Genomic DNA, 19985 nt, shown 5'->3' on the forward strand with positions numbered 1-19985 from the left:
TGGAGAAGAAAACAAATCTGATAATTTGACTGTTATGAAATCATTTTGATAATATCTGCATCAATGATAGGAATGTTGTTGTTTTTGGTTTACACAATTCCCTCCAGAATCAATGATTGTAATTGGACAAGGTTGCAATAAAAATAAAAAATAAATATAGAAATTTGATGAAGGATCTATAAAATGTGTTTTTGGTTTTGTCTTTGCTTTTCTTTGTAATGTTTTTCAGATGTCTGATTTAAGGGGTCAATGATAGTTGACCTGACTGCTGTACAAATAGAGGTGATTTATATGGACAATGGTATTGAAAAGTCCAGTGTTCATTGTTTCTATAGGTTTATCTTGTTTTGGAGGAAATATCCACTTAACTCTTTGAGTTTTCCCTTTGATTAACAATAATTTTACTCACATAATATCAATCTATCTTGAAAGCGGGTTCATTTTGTAAACTGTTTATGTAAAGTGATGTACTGTACACATCTACAGTATAGGCTACGTTGGCCATTGAAGGCTCTAATGACCAGTGTACTGAAAACTATGTAATGTTACTTTTCATATATGTTGCTGTCATCTATACAAATAACAATGTATGAGCATATTCTGCCCTAATCTATCCTGCTAACCTTGATGGACCAAATAAATAATCCAATACAAACATAAAATCTTTTAAATATACATTGTCTCTGTGCATATTTAGCTAATCTGTAATAACAAGGAGGAAAGCCAACGACCTAGCTAACTGAGTTAGGTTATATCATGTGATACAAGGAGGAAAGTCAACGACCTAGCTAACTGAGTTAGGTTATATCATGTGATACAAGGAGGAAAGTCAACGACCTAGCTAACTGAGTTAGGTTATATCATGTGATACAAGGAGGAAAGTCAACGACCTAGCTAACTGAGTTAGGTTATATCATGTGATACAAGGAGGAAAGTCAACGACCTAGCTAACTGAGTTAGGTTATATAATGTGATACAAGGAGGAAAGTCTACGACCTAGCTGAGTTAGCTTATATCATGTGATACAAGGAGGAAAGTCAACGACCTAGCTAACTGAGTTAGGTTATATCATGTGATACAAGGAGGAAAGTCAACGACCTAGCTAACTGAGTTAGCTTATATCATGTGATACAAGGAGGAAAGTCAACGACCTAGCTAACTGAGTTAGGTTATATCATGTGATACAAGGAGGAAAGTCAACGACCTAGCTAACTGAGTTAGGTTATATCATGTGATACAAGGAGGAAAGCCTACGACCTAGCTAACTGAGTTAGGTTATATCATGTGATACAAGGAGGAAAGCCTACGACCTAGCTAACTGAGTTAGGTTATATCATATGATACAAGGAGGAAATCACCAGGCTGTACAGTTACAGTATTACGCACTATGTCCCAAATCACACACTATTTCCCCATGGGCCCTGGTCAAATGTAGTGCACTACATAGGGAATAGGGTACCATTTAGGATGCAGACAGTGTAACAGTTAACAGTGTAACAGTTAACAGTAGCTGTGTGTTTTTACCAGCGTATCAAACGTGAATGACGAATGAGAAGCGACAGCCTAATGCCTCTTACGACCCTGAGGTTTCACAGCTCGGACGTCCTGCTGTGTGCTGTTCAAAGCAGTCCAGTCAAACAGTCCTACATCAGTCTGGAGTACTGAAACACACTAGACACACGTGAAAGTATATTGTCAAAGTGGTAGTGGCTACTAGTGATGAAGGAGGGCCCGCTGTGAACAAACCAGTCAAACAGTCCAACACTAGTAAGGAAAACCAGACTGAAATACTGACACGCTACACACTTTACACATAGTGGTGCTGATGGTAGAGTCTACTGGTGTATATTTCCCACTGTCAACGGGTTCAAAGCAGACCAATCAAAAAGCCAGTACTGGTAAGGAACAGCAGAATGGAGTAGACTACTGAAACACATTATACTAGGTAAGGAACAGAATGGAGTAGACTACTGAAACACATGATACTAGGTAAGGAACAGAATGGAGTAGACTACTGAAACACATTATACTAGGTAAGGAACAGAATGGAGTAGACTACTGAAACACATGATACTAGATGAGGAACAGCAGAATGGAGTAGACTACTGAAACACATGATACTAGGTAAGGAACAGAATGGAGTAGACTACTGAAACACATTATACTAGGTAAGGAACAGAATGGAGTAGACTACTGAAACACATGATACTAGGTAAGGAACAGAATGGAGTAGACTACTGAAACACATTATACTAGGTAAGGAACAGAATGGAGTAGACTACTGAAACACATTATACTAGGTAAGGAACAGAATGGAGTAGACTACTGAAACACATTATACTAGGTAAGGAACAGAATGGAGTAGACTACTGAAACACATTATACTAGGTAAGGAACAGAATGGAGTAGACTACTGTAACACATTATACTAGGTAAGGAACAGAATGGAGTAGACTACTGTAACACATGATACTAGGTAAGGAACAGAATGGAGTAGACTACTGAAACACATTATACTAGGTAAGGAACAGAATGGAGTAGACTACTGAAACACATGATACTAGGTAAGGAACAGAATGGAGTAGACTACTGTAACACATGATACTAGGTAAGGAACAGAATGGAGTAGACTACTGTAACACATGATACTAGGTAAGGAACAGAATGGAGTAGACTACTGTAACACATGATACTAGATGAGGAACAGCAGAATGGAGTAGACTACTGAAACACATGATACTAGGTAAGGAACAGAATGGAGTAGACTACTGAAACACATTATACTAGGTAAGGAACAGCAGAATGGAGTAGACTACTGAAACACATTATACTAGGTAAGGAACAGAATGGAGTAGACTACTGAAACACATTATACTAGGTAAGGAACAGCAGAATGGAGTAGACTACTGAAACACATTATACTAGGTAAGGAACAGAATGGAGTAGACTACTGAAACATGATACTAGGTAAGGAACAGAATGGAGTAGACTACTGAAACACATGATACTAGTAAGGAACAGCAGAATGGAGTAGACTACTGAAACCCATTATACTAAGTAAGGAACAGCAGAATGGAGTAGACTACTGAAACACATTATACTAGGTAAGGAACAGCAGAATGGAGTAGACTACTGAAACATGATACTAGGTAAGGAACAGCAGAATGGAGTAGACTACTGAAACACATTATACTAGGTAAGGAACAGAATGGAGTAGACTACTGAAACACATTATACTAGGTAAGGAACAGAATGGAGTAGACTACTGAAACACATTATACTAGTAAGGAACAGCAGAATGGAGTAGACTACTGAAACACATTATACTAGGTAAGGAACAGCAGAATGGAGTAGACTACTGAAACACATTATACTAGGTAAGGAACAGCAGAATGGAGTAGACTACTGAAACATGATACTAGGTAAGGAACAGAATGGAGTAGACTACTGAAACACATTATACTAGGTAAGGAACAGCAGAATGGAGTAGACTACTGAAACACATTATACTAGGTAAGGAACAGAATGGAGTAGACTACTGAAATACATTATACTAGGTAAGGAACAGAATACAGTAGACTACTGAAACACATTATACTAGGTAAGGAACAGCAGAATGGAGTAGACTACTGAAACATGATACTAGGTAAGGAACAGCAGAATGGAGTAGACTACTGAAACACATTATACTAGGTAAGGAACAGAATGGAGTAGACTACTGAAACACATTATACTAGGTAAGGAACAGAATGGAGTAGACTACTGAAACACATTATACTAGTAAGGAACAGCAGAATGGAGTAGACTACTGAAACACATTATACTAGGTAAGGAACAGCAGAATGGAGTAGACTACTGAAACACATTATACTAGGTAAGGAACAGCAGAATGGAGTAGACTACTGAAACATGATACTAGGTAAGGAACAGAATGGAGTAGACTACTGAAACACATTATACTAGGTAAGGAACAGCAGAATGGAGTAGACTACTGAAACACATTATACTAGGTAAGGAACAGAATGGAGTAGACTACTGAAATACATTATACTAGGTAAGGAACAGAATACAGTAGACTACTGAAACACATTATACTAGGTAAGGAACAGCAGAATGGAGTAGACTACTGAAACACATTATACTAGGTAAGGAACAGCAGAATGGAGTAGACTACTGAAACACATTATACTAGGTAAGGAACAGCAGAATGGAGTAGACTACTGAAACACATTATACTAGGTAAGGAACAGCAGAATGGAGTAGACTACTGAAACACATTATACTAGGTAAGGAACAGCAGAATGGAGTAGACTACTGAAACACATGATACTAGGTAAGGAACAGAATGGAGTAGACTACTGAAACACATTATACTAGGTAAGGAACAGCAGAATGGAGTAGACTACTGAAACACATTATACTAGGTAAGGAACAGAATGGAGTAGACTACTGTAACACATTATACTAGGTAAGGAACAGAATGGAGTAGACTACTGAAACACATTATACTAGGTAAGGAACAGCAGAATGGAGTAGACTACTGAAACACATTATACTAGGTAAGGAACAGCAGAATGGAGTAGACTACTGAAACACATGATACTAGGTAAGGAACAGAATGGAGTAGACTACTGAAACACATTATACTAGGTAAGGAACAGCAGAATGGAGTAGACTACTGAAACACATTATACTAGGTAAGGAACAGAATGGAGTAGACTACTGTAACACATTATACTAGGTAAGGAACAGAATGGAGTAGACTACTGAAACACATTATACTAGGTAAGGAACAGCAGAATGGAGTAGACTACTGAAACACATTATACTAGGTAAGGAACAGAATGGAGTAGACTACTGTAACACATTATACTAGGTAAGGAACAGAATGGAGTAGACTACTGAAACACATTATACTAGGTAAGGAACAGCAGAATGGAGTAGACTAGCCCAACATCATGGGAAAATCAAAAGAAACAGCCAAGACCTCAGAAAAAAAATTGTAGACCTCCACAAGTCTGGTTCATCCTTGGGAGCAGTTTACAAATGCCTGAAGGTAACACGTTCATCTGTACAAACAACAATACGCATGTATAAATACCATGGGACCACGCAGCTGTCATACCGCTCAAGAAGGAGATGCATTCTGTTTCCTAGAGTCTCCTTTGGTGCAAAAAGTGCAAATCAATCCCAGAACAACAGCAAAGGACCTTGTGAAGATGCTGGAGGAAACCGGTACAAAAGTATCTATATCTACAGTAAAACGAGTCCTATATTGACATAACCTGAAAGGCCGCTCAGCAAGGAAGAAGCCACTGCTCCAAAACCACCACAAAAAAGACAGACTATGGTTTATAACTGCACATGGGGACAAAGATCGTACTTTTTGGAGAACTGTCCTCTGGTCTCATGAAGCAAAAATAGAACTGTTTGGCCATAATGACCATCGTTATGTTTGGAGGAAAAAGGGGGGAGGCTTGCAAGCCGGAGAACACCATCCCAACCGTGAAGCACGGGGGTGGCAGCTTCATGTTGTTGGGGTGCTTTGCTGCAGAAGGGACTGGTGCACTTCACAAAATAGATGGCATCATGAGGCAGGAAAATTATGTGGATATATTGAAGCAACATCTCAAGACATCAGTCAGGAAGTTAAAGCTTGGTCGCAAATGGGTCTTCCAAATGGACAATGACCCCAAGCATACTTCCAAAGTTGTGGCAAAATGGCTTAAGGACAACAAAGTCAAGGTATTGGAGTGGCCATCACAAAGCCCTGACCTCAATCCTATTGAAAATTTGTGGGAAGAACTGAAAAAGTGTGTGCGAGCAAGGTGGCCTACAAACCTGACTCAGTTACACCAGCTCTGTCAGGAGGAATGGGCCAAAAATTCACCCAACTTATTGTGGGAAGCTTGTGGAAGGCTACCCGAAACGTTTCACCCAAGTTGAACAATTTAAAGGCAATGCTACCAAATACTAATTGAGTGTATGTAAACATCTGACCCACTGGGAATGTGATGAAATAAATAAAAGCTGAAATGAATCATTCTCTCTACTGTTATTCTGACATTTGACATTCTTAAAATAAAGTGGTGATCCTAACTAACCTAAGACAGGGAATTTTTTTTACTAGGATTAAATGTCAGAAATTGTGAAAAAAACTTGAGTTTAAATGTATTTGGCTAAGGTGTATGTAAATTTCCAACTTCAACTGTATATGTCCCGTTAGTGTCATTGAGTCAGAAAGGTAGGAGAGAGAGGAAGCCACATGGTTTAAAGTGTCATTTGGCTTCACACAGAGGCTGCACATAGGAATTCATTATAATAACGTTACCTGTAATATTATTCACTGTACAGCCGTGACTCGTCAAGGATATTGTACAGTGTGTAAATGTATGCAGCGCATCTCATTAACATGTATTAATCCTGTTTACATTATTATTAATATTATTATTATTCAGAGTGTAGTTAACCAATGCGGCGTTATCATTTTAAACCTCGACTTTGTACTTTTTTTTCCTTTTGATCATCTGGGGGATGTGATGAAATGACTGAGACACTGTAATTACTGATTCATCTGAAGACAGACTAAAGCATATGCATATTGTTACGATTGTATTATGAAAATACACTGTGTGTTACAAAACAGGAGCAACTTTATAATATTGAGTTGCTCCCTCTTTTTTTCCCCTCAGAACAGCTTCAATTCGTTGGGGCATGGACTCTACGAGGTGTCGAACAGCGTTCCACATGGATGCTGGCCCATGTTGACTCAGATGCTTCTCCACAGTTGTGTCAAGTTGGCTGGATGTCCTTTGGGGTGGTGGACCGTTCTTGATACACACAGGGAAACTGTTGAGTGTGGAAAAACCCAGCAGCGTTGCAGTTCTTGACACTCAAACTGGTATGCCTGAGGCCTTCTACCAAAGGCATTTCAATCTTTTGTCTTGTCCTTTCACCCTCTGAATGGCACATGTACACAATCCATGTTTCAATTGTCTCAAGGCTTAAAGTCTTTATCCTGTCTCCTCCCCTTCATCTACACTGATTTTTATTTTACTAGGCAAGTCAGTTAAGAACAAATTCTTATTTACAATGACGGCCTACCCCGGCCAAGCCCTAACCTGGACGACGCTGGGCCAATTGTACACCGCCGTATGTGACTCCCGGTTATGATACAGTCTGGAATCGAACTAGGGTCTGAGTTTTAGCAGGCAGTGTTTCCACAGGATTTCAAATCCGAGGAAGCAATCTCTTGGTTGAAAATATAAATACAAGGCCATCACAAGGCATGATGACTGAGAGATTTCAACTCAGTTGAGGGTTTTCCAGACCAAACTGTGAACTAAAGCAAAACCTCCTCCCAGGCTGGTACCCAGGCTTGTCTCCTGGACTGCAGTACCCTGCCTTGGTTAGAGAGATGGATTACAGTACACTACACCAAGAGGTCCATGTAGGCTATAGAAGGTCAGAGAGATGGATTACAGTACAGAGGTCCATGCAGGCTATAGAAGGTCAGAGAGATGGATTACAGTAGACCCCACCAAGAGGTCCATGCAGGCTATAGAAGGTTAGAGAGATGGATTACAGTACACTACACCAAGAGGTCCATGCAGGCTATAGAAGGTCAGAGAGATGGATTACAGTACACTACACCAAGAGGTCCATGCAGGCTATAGAAGGTCAGAGAGATGGATTACAGTACAGAGGTCCATGCAGGCTATAGAAGGTCAGAGAGATGGATTACAGTAGACCCCACCAAGAGGTCCATGCATGCTATAGAAGGTCAGAGAGATGGATTACAGTACAGAGGTCCATGCAGGCTATAGAAGGTTAGAGAGATGGATTACAGTACTGAGGTCCATGCAGGCTATAGAAGGTCAGAGAGATGGATTACAGTACACTACACCAAGAGGTCCATGCAGGCTATAGAAGGTCAGAGAGATGGATTACAGTACACTACACCAAGAGGTCCATGCAGGCTATAGAAGGTCAGAGAGATGGATTACAGTACAGAGGTCCATGCAGGCTATAGAAGGTTAGAGAGATGGATTACAGTAGACCCCACCAAGAGGTCCATGCAGGCTATAGAAGGTTAGAGAGATGGATTACAGTACTGAGGTCCATGCAGGCTATAGAAGGTCAGAGAGATGGATTACAGTAGACCACACCAAGAGGTCCATGCAGGCTATAGAAGGTCAGAGAGATGGATTACAGTAGACCACACCAAGAGGTCCATGCAGGCTATAGAAGGTCAGAGAGATGGATTACAGTAGACCCCACCAAGAGGTCCATGCAGGCTTTAGAAGGTTAGAGAGATGGATTACAGTAGACCACACCAAGAGGTCCAGTGAGTCTATCACTATAATGATGAATGACTCTAGTGAGTCTATCACTATAATGATGAATGACTCTAGTGAGTCTATCACTATAATGATGAATGACCCTTGTGAGTCAGATGGAGATCTAGTCAGGTCTAGTTGGCAGATGGAAACGTTAATGGAACCTGGCAGATGGTAACGTTTATTGAACCTGGCAGATGGTAAAGGTTATGAAACCTGGCAGATGGTAACGATTATGAAACCTGGCAGATGGTAACGTTTATGAAACCTGGCAGATGGTAACGTTTATGGAACCTGGCAGATGGTAAAGGTTATGAAACCTGGCAGATGGAAACGTTAATGGCACCTGGCAGATGGTAAAGGTTATGAAACCTGGCAGAAGGTAACGATTATGAAACCTGGCAGATGGTAACGTTTATGAAACCTGGCAGATTGTAACGTTTATGGAACCTGGCAGATGGTAAAGGTTATGAAACCTGGCAGATGGTAAAGGTTATGAAACCTGGCAGATGGTAAAGTTTATGGAACCTGGCAGATGCTAAAGGTTATGAAACCTGGCAGATGGTAAAGGTTATGAAACCTGGCAGATGGTAACGTTAATGGAACCTGGCAGATGGTAAAGGTTATGAAACCTGGCAGATGGTAACGATTATGAAACCTGGCAGATGGTAACATTTATGGAACCTGGCAGATGGAAAAGTCAACATTGTCTAGACATCACTCTAACTACTGAAGCTGAAGTCACCATTGTCTAGTTATCACACTCTTAACTACTGAAGCTAAAGTCAACATAAGGTGTTTTAAATGTAGTGCACCAAGGCCTCTGTGTTCCATGCTGTCACGTGGATCAGCATGGAACACTGAATACATCCCAAATAGCACCCTATTCCCTATATAGTGGCACTACACGTGAACAAGACCCGTAGGGAACAGTGTGCCATTTGGGACAGCACTGTCTGTGTTCAGCCCAGAGTGGAGTCAGACACCAGAGGGGAAGCTAGGATCCTATTTAACATCCTGCGGTTCTAACCATAACAGCCATCTCTTTTATTTACATCCAACTAATTGAAATGATGAAATGTAAAGCAATAAGACACGCAGCGTCTGTAAGCTCTTCCACGTTTCCCTGGTTTTCAGAAGAAGAATGAGACATACAGAGGATGATGAAAAAGGAGAAATCAATACAGTCGTTCTGTATTAATTGACTGGTGTTCTTATTGGCATGTTTGACTTGTATTATACAGAATCAGAGTTCAGGAGACAGTCGCACACCCTGGAAACAAAACCCATTTCCTGATTTGAACTCTGATCGCGGGGAGTAGGAGGAAATAAATATATATAAAATGTATATAGCAGGTTCACGCTGAGCACGTGACAGACGTGACAGAGTCTAGAGACGCCGTGGAGAACGTTCTGCTGCCTGCAACATCCTCCAGCATGACCGGTTTGGAGGTGGGTCAGTCATGGTGTGGGGTGGCATTTTTGGGGGGGGCCGCACAGCCCTCCATGTGCTCGCCAGAGGTAGCCTGACTGCCATTAGGTACCGAGATGAGATCCTCAGACCCCTTGTGAGACCATATGCTGGGTTCCTCCTAATGCAAGACAATGCTAGACCTCATGTGGCTGGAGTGTGTCAGCAGTTCCTGCAAGAGGAAGGCATTGATGCTATGGACTGGCCCGCCCGTTCCCCAGACCTGAATCCAATTGAGCACATCTGGGACATCATGTCTCGCTCCATCCACCAACGTCACGTTGCATCACAGACTGTCCAGGAGTTGGCGGATGCTTTAGTCCAGGTCTGGGAGGAGATCCTTCAGGAGACCATCCGCCACCTCATCAGGAGCATGCCCAGGCGTTGTAGGGAGGTCATACAGGCACGTGGAGGCCACACACACTACTGATCCTCATTTTGACTTGTTTTAAGGACATTACATCAAAGTCGGATCAGCCTGTAGTGTGGTTTTCCACTTTAATTTTGAGTGTGACTCCAAATCCAGACCTCCATGGGTTAATAAATTGGATTTCCATTGATTATTTTTGTGTGATTTTGTTGTCAGCACATTCAACTATGTAAAGAAAAAAGTATTTAATAAGATTATTTCTTTCATTCAGATCTAGGATGTGTTGTTTAAGTGTTCCCTTTATTTTTTTGAGCAGTATATATATATATATATATATATATATATATATATATATATATATATATATATATATATATATATGTTTTTATTTATCAGGTCATATATATATATATATATATATGACCTGATAAATAAAAACATCTATATGGCTATTCATAATAATGGTAGTCTAATTATATTTATATTCCATAATAATAATAATGAATAATAGGCTAATCACTATGTAAATAGTTTATATTAGTCAGTAGTCCTGGGCCTTGTTATAATGTTATTGTTTTTGTGGAAATCCACGTGGTCCGGCTGAGGGGCGTGGTTTAGAGTCGGTAGAGGAAGGTCTGAGACCATCACATGTTTTGGGCATGGTGTTGACAGTCATAGTGGTGATGGGCTGTATGGGAGGCAGGGGGGAATTACTCTTCAATAGGTTACTGGACTGGATTTATTATAGTCCATTGGGTATCCCACTCATACGTAAAAACCCTATTTAGGCGAGTGCCCCAAAAGCGGGCGTCTTTATCATATCTTAACCAAAACAAAATCAGCCCAACAATTCAATACCGTTTTCACCTAAACCTTATAATTAATCATTAATTATTGCCATTCACATGTTACAATTATTTGTCCCCCCAAAAAACACAGGTAATTATATTTTCTGTCCATCACAGTCCGTCAGTCTGTACTGTAGGTCTAAAGGGTATAGAATAGGATCTTTATTATAAACGTTATGCACCATCAGTCGTCATCACTAGGAACTGGTTTGGATTTCTACGACCAACAGTCTTTTTCTGTATGACAGGCTGACTGGGACTGTTCTCTACAGGATGACTGTTCTCTACAGGGTGACTGAGACTGTTCTCTAGAGGGTGACTGGGACTGTTCTCTACAGGGTGACTGAGACTGTTCTCTACAGGGTGACTGGGACTGTTCTCTACAGGGTGACTGGGACTGTTCTCTACAGGGTGACTGGGACTGTTCTCTACAGGGTGACTGGGACTGTTCTCTACAGGGTGACTGTTCTCTACAGGGTGACTGAGACTGCTCTCTACAGGGTGACTGGGACTGTTCTCTACAGGGTGACGGACTGTTCTCTACAGGGTGACTGGGACTGTTCTCTACAGGGTGACTGGGACTGTTCACTACAGGCTGACTGAGACTGTTCTCTACAGGGTGACTGGGACTGTTCTCTACAGGGTGACTGGGACTGTTCTCTACAGGGTGACTGGGACTGTTCTCTACAGGGTGACTGTTCTCTACAGGGTGACTGAGACTGTTCTCTACAGGGTGACTGGGACTGTTCTCTACAGGGTGACGGACTGTTCTCTACAGGGTGACTGGGACTGTTCTCTACAGGGTGACTGGGACTGTTCACTACAGGCTGACTGAGACTGTTCTCTACAGGGTGACTGAGACTGTTCTCTAGAGGGTGACTGGGACTGTTCTCTACAGGGTGACTGGGACTGTTCTCTACAGGGTGACTGGGACTGTTCTCTACGGGGTGACTGGGACTGTTCTCTACAGGCTGACTGAGACTGTTCTCTACAGGGTGACTGAGACTGTTCTCTAGAGGGTGACTGGGACTGTTCTCTACAGGGTGACTGAGACTGTTCTCTACAGGGTGACTGGGACTGTTCTCTACAGGGTGACTGGGACTGTTCTCTACAGGGTGACTGGGACTGTTCTCTACAGGCTGTCTGAGACTGTTCTCTACAGGGTGACTGAGACTGTTCTCTAGAGGGTGACTGAGACTGTTCTCTAGAGGGTGACTGAGACTGTTCTCTACAGGGTGACTGGGACTGTTCTCTACAGGGTGACTGAGACTGTTCTCTACAGGGTGACTGGGACTGTTCTCTACAGGGTGACTGGGACTGTTCTCTACAGGGTGACTGAGACTGTTCTCTTCAGCGCTGACTGTGGACAACACCATCTGTACACCCTCCTTTACACGAAGACAGGCGCGCACCAACACATTGCACTAGTTCCAGCCTTCGGTAAATTAGCTTGACACGCTTTTACAGCTCGTTATTATTTGACTAGTTACGTTAGATATTCGTCGTTAGTAGCTAGACCTAGTTTAACATTTATCAATAGGATAGTTATGGAGATTTATATGGAGTCCTCACCGGACCCTGCTTCCAGTGACGCGGGAAACAGCGTCTCTAAACCGGCTACTCCAGTCATGGACACGCCGGCGAACCTGGAGACCCTCCAAACGGACGACCACCACCAAACCCCTGTTAGAGGACAGAGTCGTTCCGGCTCCAACAAAGGTAAATAACCAATATTTAGATTTAATACCGTGAGAATTATTTTTCACAAAATGCTGTGAAATCTGTTGAAAATAAAGGAGAGGGTGGAAGGGCAACTTCAAAGTGCTTTTCTCTTGACTTGAAGGGGACTGATAGCTCGGTTTCGCTATAGAAGGTTCTTCTTTCCCTGGTCCATTCTTTTAGCAGAAATGTTTATTATATTCGATAACAATTAGACAACATTTAACAAAAAGGTTTATATGACTGACAGATTTCCCGATCACTTGTTTATAGCCACGATTTATATACTCAGTTGTTGTTTTTTTTTTTTTTTATAAAAAGATTCGTTTTCCTAGCTAGCTGCTCTGACATTTTGCTTTGGATATCCTTTGCAAACAGTGACATTCATTCCGTCGGTGATACAATGTAACTTCAAAAAACATACTGTCATAAAGTTGGAACCATATTCCACATTACAGCTGGACTGGCAGTCACACTTTCAAAGTCCACACTCAGTCGCCTACTGTGGCGTTATTCATGGTCCTTTGCAGTGTCACTAAGTGGATTATTCTTATCCGTGGGTTGTATTTTTTCCCCCTCATTGTCAGTATTTGTATTGTATTTAAATATGACATAATATAGAGATTGTTTTTACAGTACAGACAGTACAGCCGCACCTCCTTCTTCCTGTTACGCAGCGAATTCAAGTTCACTTCCAGTGGATCCAATCTGTGTTTAATGTTGATATAATGTTGGGCTTATTTATGTACTGGAGGCTATATGTCAACCCTTCATATGTCATGTCAACATCTTTCTGTTTCTATTGCCTGGCCGTTGAGTTACTGCGGTGAGCTGGTTCAGAGAAGATAGCTGGCTGTTATGTAACAACCTTGAAACAGCGACTGAACATCACAGAGAGATATATCTATTCCCGTTTGCTTTGTCAATGTAATCATGTGTTTCCCATGTCGATATATCCCTTTGAATGGAGGAAGAGAGGTCTCCCAGTGCTGTCTGTCTGCTGTAAATGTTTGTGGACCAGTTTATTATTATCCTCTATGGTGGCTCTTACTGCATGACGTTTTGTCTCTTAAGAATTGTGCTAAATAATATATGAATTGCTAACCAGCATATAGCTACAAGGAAATATCCGAGCTATCTGAGAGATTGTAAAGTGTGTGTGGCCATGTAAAAGCAGCAGCATGGTTAGCTGTACTGTGTAACAGGGGAACAGACAGGCAGTTTCACATGTATTCAGGCAGGTTGCCAGAACTCAGACAGAGACTGTAGAAAAGCTTTTTGAGTTGGCAGCCCTGGAAGAAGAAGCAGAATCTCACCTAACCTGCTAACCCACATTTCCACTGTTTAACCTACATTCTGAGAAGATTCTAGACAAGCATCTTGATTGAGGGACACTTTTTATTTTTTATTTTTTATTCTGTATACTTTCTACTTTCTTCTGTATCAAATCAGAAACCTACATTGTTCATGGTGTACTGTAGATAAGATCATGGTTAATGTGTGAAGTTAGTTATATTTCTACCAACTTCTACCAACTTTGTTATGGGAAGTGTTCCCTCTATATTATATTTTATACAAGTGGAATTAGATGTTCCAACACAAAACAGAACACTGACTAAATTAAAGCTCAGTCTGAGTTTTTTTTTCTTTTTTTATTCCACTTGGAAATCTGTTGTTTAGCTTCTATAGAGGCTTTCCGTTCAATCACTCAATTTCAAGTTGTAGATTTTCCCTGCCGTCACGGAGAGGCCAAGCTGGGTTAATAAATGAACTTGAAGCGAAAGCAAACACTACTATCTAGACCTGTGCCTGTACTGTACAAGCAGGTGCAACCAAAATAATGCAGTCGGCACTACATTCTCAACAGAGTAGTACTGTATTGGATAGCATGCAGCCTGTACTACATTCTCAACAGAGTAGTACTGTATTGGACAGTGTGCAGCCTGTACTACATTCTCAACAGAGTAGTACTGTATTGGATAGCGTGCAGCCTGTACTATATTCTCAACAGAGTAGTACTGTATTGGATAGCATGCAGCCTGTACTACATTCTCAACAGAGTAGTACTGTATTGAATAGCATGCAGCCTGTACTACATTCTCAACAGAGTAGTACTGTATTGGATAGCATGCAGCCTGTACTACATTCTCAACAGTGTAGTACTCTATTGGACAGCGTGCAGCCTGTACTACATTCTCAACAGAGTAGTACTGTATTGGACAGAATGCAGCCTGTACTACATTCTCAACAGAGTAGTACTGTATTGGATAGCATGCAGCCTGTACTACATTCTCAACAGAGTAATACTGTATTGGATAGCATGCAGCCTGTACTACATTCTCAACAGAGTAGTACTGTATTGGACAGAATGCAGCCTGTACTACATTCTCAACAGAGTAGTACTGTATTGGATAGCATGCAGTCTGTACTACATTCTCAACAGAGTAGTACTGTATTGGATAGCATGCAGCCTGTACTACATTCTCAACAGAGTAGTACTGTATTGGATAGCATGCAGCCTGTACTACATTCTCAACAGAGTAGTACTGTATTGGACAGAATGCAGCCTGTACTACATTCTCAACAGAGTAGTACTGTATTGGATAGCATGCAGCCTGTACTACATTCTCAACAGAGTAGTACTGTATGGACAGCAGTATTTCGACAGTATCTACTACAGTTTTCTATATTTGAGTTTCCTTTTATTCCTGAAATATCTCCTGTTTGTCCTGGCTCATATTTGGCCTGGTCCCAGATCTGTTTGTTCCCACTGCTATGTCTGTCAGAAGGTGGGTGTAGCTGGGGCATGAAGTCAGGCTCAGGAGAGCAGAATGAGTGAGCAACGTACTTTACTCAAAATAAAGGCACAAGGTAACAATACACTTGACCGACAATTTACGGTCATCAATTACGCACGGGTGAAAACAGCACCCGTTGAAAAAACCCAGCCATAACGTACCGAATGAACACAGAAACAATCACGCACAAAAACATGGGGGAAACAGAGGGTTAAATACATAAACATGGAATTGGATAATGAAAACCAGGTGTGTAGAAAACAAAGACAAAACAAATGGAAAGTGAAAGGTGGATCGGCGATGGTTAGAAGACCGGTGACGTCGACCTCCCGAACGCCGCCCGAACAAGGAGAGGGACCGACTTCGGCGGAAGTCGTGACAACGGTTGCTTTCATGTTTGGCAAGACAGCACAAACAGAGATCTGTGACCAGGCATTATAAAGTGAATCCTCAGTCAGATAGCTCACTGCTAAACTTTTTCCAGTTTGGAGTAAATATTTTATGTGCAAAACTTTTTGAACTAATGATTACACTCCTGGAGTGGCCTATGTTTACACAACACTGACATATACTGTAGTAAGTGAAACCACAGCGGTTCCAGGGATGAGAACTAGTGAGTACTGAATTGACATATGTTTACACAACACTGACACAAGATGGATGAGGCTGTGGGATTGGTAACTAATGGGCCGGAACAGGGTTGGGTTAAAGCTGTAGTTAACCCAATCTAGGTAGTGCAGAAGAGTAAAACCCTCTCCTAGTCAGGCTGGTGTATAGCCATCTCCCAGTCAGGCTGGTGTAAAGCCCTCTCCTAGTCAGGCTGGTGTATAGCCATCTCCTAGTCAGGCTGGTGTATAGCCCTCTCCTAGTCAGGCTGGTGTAAAGCCCTCTCCTAGTCAGGCTGGTGTATAGCCCTCTCCTAGTCAGGCTGGTGTATAGCCCTCTCCTAGTCAGGCTGGTGTATAGCCCTCTCCTAGTCAGGCTGGTGTATAGCCCTCTCCTAGTCAGGCTGGTGTAAAGCCCTCTCCTAGTCAGGCTGGTGTATAGCCCTCTCCTAGTCAGGCTGGTGTATAGCTCTCTCCTAGTCAGGCTGGTAGTAAAACCCTCTCCTAGTCAGGCTGGTGTATAGCCCTCTCCTAGTCAGGCTGGTGTATAGCCCTCTCCTGGTCAGGCTGGTGTAAAACCCTCTCCTAGTCAGGCTGGTGTATAGCCCTCTCCTAGTCAGGCTGGTGTATAAACCTCTCCTAGTCAGGCTGGTGTATAGCCCTCTCCTAGTCAGGCTGGTAGTAAAGCCCTCTCCTAGTCAGGCTGGTGTAAAACCCTCTCCTAGTCAGGCTGGTGGTAACACTGGCACACTGCAGGCAGGGGTCAGTCTGAAGCACTGTACTGGTCTGGCTGATGGACTGTAGTCTCTCTGGCCAGACTCATAGAGCATTGTGTCGAGACACTAGCTGGACTGTGGTGTCGTTTTTCTCCAGGGATTATGTGGAACACAGTAACTAAAGAAGACACCTGAGTTGCCTGGAGAAAGAAGGCTGTGTCTGTCCTGTCTGGAGAATGAAAGCTGTGTCTCTGTCCTGTCTGGAGAAAGAAAGCTGTGTCTCTGTCCTGTCTGGAGAAAGAAATCTGTGTCTCTGTCCTGCCTGGAGATAGAAAGCTGTGTCTCTGTCCTGCCTGGAGAAAGAAAGCTGTGTCTCTGTCCTGTCTGGAGAAAGATAGCTGTGTCTCTGTCCTGCCTGGAGAAAGAAAGCTGTGTCTCTGTCCTGTCTGGAGAAAGAAAGCTGTGTCTCTGTCCTGCCTGGAGAAAGAAAGCTGTGTCTCTGTCCTGTCTGGAGAAATAAATCTGTGTCTCTGTCCTGTCTGGAGAAAGAAAGCTGTGTCTCTGTCCTGTCTGGAGAAAGAAAGCTGTGTCTCTGTCATGTCTGGAGAATGAAGGCTGTGTCTCTGTCCTGCCTGGAGAAAGAAATCTGTGTCTCTGTCCTGCCTGGAGAAAGAAAGCTGTGTCTCTGTCCTGTCTGGAGAAAGAAAGCTGTGTCTCTGTCCTGTCTGGAGAAAGAAAGCTGTGTCTCTGTCCTGTCTGGAGATAGAAAGCTGTGTCTCTGTCCTGCCTGGAGAAATAAATCTGTGTCTCTGTCCTGTCTGGAGAAAGAAAGCTGTGTCTCTGTCCTGTCTGGAGAAAGAAAGCTGTGTCTCTGTCCTGTCTGGAGAAAGAAAGCTGTGTCTCTGTCCTGTCTGGAGAAAGAAAGCTGTGTCTCTGTCCTGTCTGGAGATAGAAAGCTGTGTCTCTGTCCTGCCTGGAGAAATAAATCTGTGTCTCTGTCCTGTCTGGAGAAAGAAAGCTGTGTCTCTGTCCTGTCTGGAGAAAGAAAGCTGTGTCTCTGTCCTGTCTGGAGAATGAAGGCTGTGTCTCTGTCCTGTCTGGAGATAGAAAGCTGTGTCTCTGTCCTGCCTGGAGAAAGAAAGCTGTGTCTCTGTCCTGTCTGGAGAAAGAAAGCTGTGTCTCTGTCCTGTCTGGAGATAGAAAGCTGTGTCTCTGTCCTGTCTGGAGAATGAAGGCTGTGTCTCTGTCCTGTCTGGAGAATGAAAGCTGTGTCTCTGTCCTGTCTGGAGATAGAAAGCTGTGTCTCTGTCCTGCCTGGAGAATGAAAACTGTGTCTCTGTCTTTCTGGCCTGCCTGAGTAGACCTGTCTTGATTGAGTGCACATAGCCTAGTTTTTCATTTAGAAAATGATTAAATATAGCTAGAGACCTTCAGTAAAAGTTTAGATGCAGTTTTTTGCCACATAGTGACAGTAAAAGTTGTTTGCTGTACTTGGTGTGCTTGGTACATGGTGACCTTGTTTATACTTTAAACTGGGTGATGATGTTCCGTACCTCCTACAGTAGTCCCAACCCAGTGAAGTGTATGTCCCTCTCACCAACTGAGAACTGGTTTAGTGTTCTGGGTCACAATTATTTTGGGCTACAGTGAACCCCTCAGTGGCTCAGTGGGCTGGCTGGCTTGGAAGGCCCAAACCTCACTGGTGACGGAGGCTGGTTTCATGGTTTGATATGAATTCTGTTGTAGAGTTGCATGGTATACGGAAACTTCGATAGTTTTTCTATACTATAACATGAAAAACAGTTCCATACTTCTATCAGATATGTCTCATGTCATCAACTGATTTTAAGAGAGGATCAAGTCTGTTTTATCAGCGCAGCCCATGTCCCCTTTAGGGCGAGCACACCATGCCTGCTCCAATCATACTGTCTCTAGTCTGTCCTGAGGAACCACTGGACTCACTGGGAGTCTGTCCTGAGGAACCACTGGGAGTCTGGACTGAGTTGTTATCTCCCCTCTCATACTGACTCTAGTCTGTCCTGAGGAACCACTGGACTCACTGGGAGTCTGTCCTGAGGAACCACTGGGAGTCTGGACTGAGTTGTTATCTCCCCTCTCATACTGACTCTAGTCTGTCCTGAGGAACCACTGGGAGTCTGGACTGTATCATGTTATCTCCTCTCTCATACTGACTCTAGTCTGTCCTGAGGAACAACTGGACTCACTGGGAGTCTGTCCTGAGGAACCACTGGGAGTCTGGACTGAGTTGTTATCTCCCCTCTCATACTGACTCTAGTCTGTCCTGAGGAACCACTGGACTCACTGGGAGTCTGTCCTGAGGAACCACTGGGAGTCTGGACTGAGTTGTTATCTCCCCTCTCATACTGACTCTAGTCTGTCCTGAGGAACCACTGGACTCACTGGGAGTCTGTCCTGAGGAACCACTGGGAGTCTGGACTGAGTTGTTATCTCCCCTCTCATACTGACTCTAGTCTGTCCTGAGGAACCACTGGACTCACTGGGAGTCTGGACTGTATCATGTTATCTCCTCTCTCATACTGACTCTAGTCTGTCCTGAGGAACCACTGGACTCACTGGGAGTCTGGACTGTATCATGTTATCTCCCCTCTCATACTGACTCTAGTCTGTCCTGAGGAACCACTGGGAGTCTGGACTGTATCATGTTATCTCCCCTCTCATACTGACTCTAGTCTGTCCTGAGGAACCACTGGGAGTCTGGACTGTATCATGTTATCTCCCCTCTCATACTGTCTCTAGTCTGTCCTGTGGAACCACTGGGAGTCTGGACTGTATCATGTTATCTCCCCTCTCATACTGACTCTAGTCTGTCCTGAGGAACCACTGGGAGTCTGGACTGTATCATGTTATCTCCTCTCTCATACTGACTCTAGTCTGTCCTGAGGAACCACTGGGAGTCTGGACTGTATCATGTTATCTCCTCTCTCATACTGACTCTAGTCTGTCCTGTGGAACCACTGGGAGTCTGGACTGTATCATGTTATCTCCCCTCTCATACTGTCTCTAGTCTGTCCTGAGGAACCACTGGGAGTCTGGACTGTATCATGTTATCTCCCCTCTCATACTGACTCTAGTCTGTC

This window comes from Salmo trutta, chromosome 12 (assembly GCF_901001165.1).
Source record: "Salmo trutta chromosome 12, fSalTru1.1, whole genome shotgun sequence".
In the NCBI taxonomy this organism is placed as follows: Eukaryota; Metazoa; Chordata; class Actinopteri; order Salmoniformes; family Salmonidae; genus Salmo; species Salmo trutta.